The sequence below is a fragment of the Palaemon carinicauda genome, chromosome 35 (assembly GCF_036898095.1).
Source record: "Palaemon carinicauda isolate YSFRI2023 chromosome 35, ASM3689809v2, whole genome shotgun sequence".
Classification (NCBI taxonomy): domain Eukaryota; kingdom Metazoa; phylum Arthropoda; class Malacostraca; order Decapoda; family Palaemonidae; genus Palaemon; species Palaemon carinicauda.
The window spans coordinates 28434961-28437460 of NC_090759.1; the positions used below are offsets into that span (position 1 = coordinate 28434961).

Sequence of the window (2500 nt, forward strand, 5' to 3'; positions counted from 1 at the left end):
AAATAAATAAATAAAAAAAAATATTAATAATAATATCACGTATAAGCAAGAACTTGTTACTTAGCGCGCCCGACAGATCGTAAGTTGTTGAATTAACAAATGAAAAACGATTGTGCTTAAAAATGAATGTTACTTACATTCTGTAGGTGATTTCATTTATGAACTGAAACGGTTAGAAAGGGATTGTTAGTCTCCACGTTTCCGCCACATTAAGAAGATTTTAGTTTTAATGTTGCGAAACTTGTCTGCAGTAATTGAGAGTCAAAGGAATTACCCTCACTAGGATTCTCAATTTGGAGTTCGTAAGAGGTTTCCAAAGGGTACTTAGATGCCGAACGAAAATGTATTCAATGCTGCTGAGAGAGAGAGAGAGAGAGAGAGAGAGGAGAGAGAGAGAGGAGAGAGAGAGAGAGAGAGAGAGAGATTATATATATATATATATATATATATATATATATATATATATATATATATATATATACATAGATATATATATATACATATATATATATATGTATATATATATATACATAGATATATATATATACATATATATATACATATATATATATATATATATATATATATATACATAGAGAGAGAGAGAGAGAGAGAGAGAGAGAGAGAGAGAGAGAGAGAGAGAGAGAGAGAGAGAGAGAGAGAGAGAGAGAATGACTGGTGATTTACTATTTCATCTAGTATCAATTTATAAAGCAGTGGCTTTTTTAAACAAATGTCTTCTCAATTTTTCTAACAAAGTTTATCGATAACACTTATTGAATTGTAATTTAATGTCTCATGAGTTTACATAAAGATTTTATACGTCACTCTTCCTAGGGAAATTAGTACATATTACACTACCATAACAAAATCTGAATTTTCTTGTCACAGCAGAAAGGAAGTTGTTAATAATGGAGCAGTCTTTCAACATATCAAAATCGGAGTACCGTTCAAAATGAACATCAAATTCAACGAGAAATATTGCAAATAATTAGTATATATGAAATTTATTGCAGTTAGCACATGAAAACTATTTTGTAAAATGTATGGATGGATCTGAGTATCTGTCTATTTATATCTACATTGTATTAAAAATGAATTATTATTATTATTATTACTATCCAAGCTATAACCCCAGTTGGAAAAGCAAGATGCTATAAGCCCAGGGGCTCCAACAGGGAAAAATAGCACAGTGAGGAAAGGAAATAAGGAAATAAATAAATGAAGAGAATAAATTAACAATAAATCATTCTAAAAACAGTAACAACGTCAAAACAGACATGTCATATATAAACTATTAGCAGCATCAAAAACAAATATGTCATAAATAAACTATAAAAAGACTCATGTCCGCCTGGTCAACAAAAAAGCATTTGCTCCAACTTTGAACTTTTGAAGTTCTACTGATTCAACCACCCGATTAGGAAGATCATTCCACAACTTGGTAACAGCTGGAATAAAACTTCTAGAGTACTGCGTAGTATTGAGTCTCGTGATGGAGAAGGCCTGGCTATTAGAATTAACTGCCTGCCTAGTATTACGAACAGGATAGAATTGTCCAGGGAGATCTGAATGTAAAGGATGGTCAGAGTTATGAAAAATCTTATGCAACATGCATAATGAACTAATTGAACGACGGTGCCAGAGATTAATATCTAGATCGGGAATAAGAAATTTAATAGACCGTAAGTTTCTGTCCAACAAATTAAGATGAGAATCAGCAGCTGAAGACCAAACAGGAGAACAATACTCAAAACAAGGTAGAATGAAAGAATTAAAACACTTCTTCAGAATAGATTGATCACCGAAAATCTTGAAAGACTTTCTCAATAAGCCTATTTTTTGTGCAATTGAAGAAGACAGAGACCTTATATGTTTCTCAAAAGTAAATTTACTGTCGAGAATCACACCTAAAATTTTGAAAGAGTCATACATATTTAAAGAAACATTATCAATACTGAGATCCGGATGTTGAGGAGCCACCGTCCTTGACCTACTTACAATCATACTTTGAGTTTTGTTAATATTGCTCATGTATTTCATGAGGTAAACCTTGTGAAAAAAGGTTCAGGATATTATGTAAACAGAAAAAAAGGAAAAATATATAGGTTTCAAAAGCACAAGTTTATAAATCATTTGTAAACAGAATATGATAGAAATGCATTATCATCACAAACACATTGACACACATATGCTGTGTTTATATATATATATATATATATATATATATATATATATATATATATATATATATATATATATACATACATAAATATATATACATATACATAAATATATATACATACATATTTACATATAAATTTATATAAATATATATACATTTACACACACACACATATATATATATATATATATATATATATATATATATATATATATATATATATACATATTCATAAATATATATACATACATATACATATATATAAATATATATACATATATATAAATATATATAAATATATATACACATATAAAT

The 2500-nt window shown here is 28.4% G+C and overlaps 2 protein-coding genes across 3 annotated transcripts in view; one reads left to right on the plus strand and one right to left on the minus strand.

Annotated features, from left to right (window-relative positions):
* Positions 1 to 2500, minus strand: part of LOC137627408 (protein FAM185A) — a 558433-nt gene that overhangs the window by 421493 nt on the left and 134440 nt on the right. The gene's annotated exons all lie outside the window — the stretch shown is intronic.
* Positions 1 to 2500, plus strand: part of LOC137627407 (uncharacterized) — a 419507-nt gene that overhangs the window by 248349 nt on the left and 168658 nt on the right. The window lies entirely within an intron of this gene.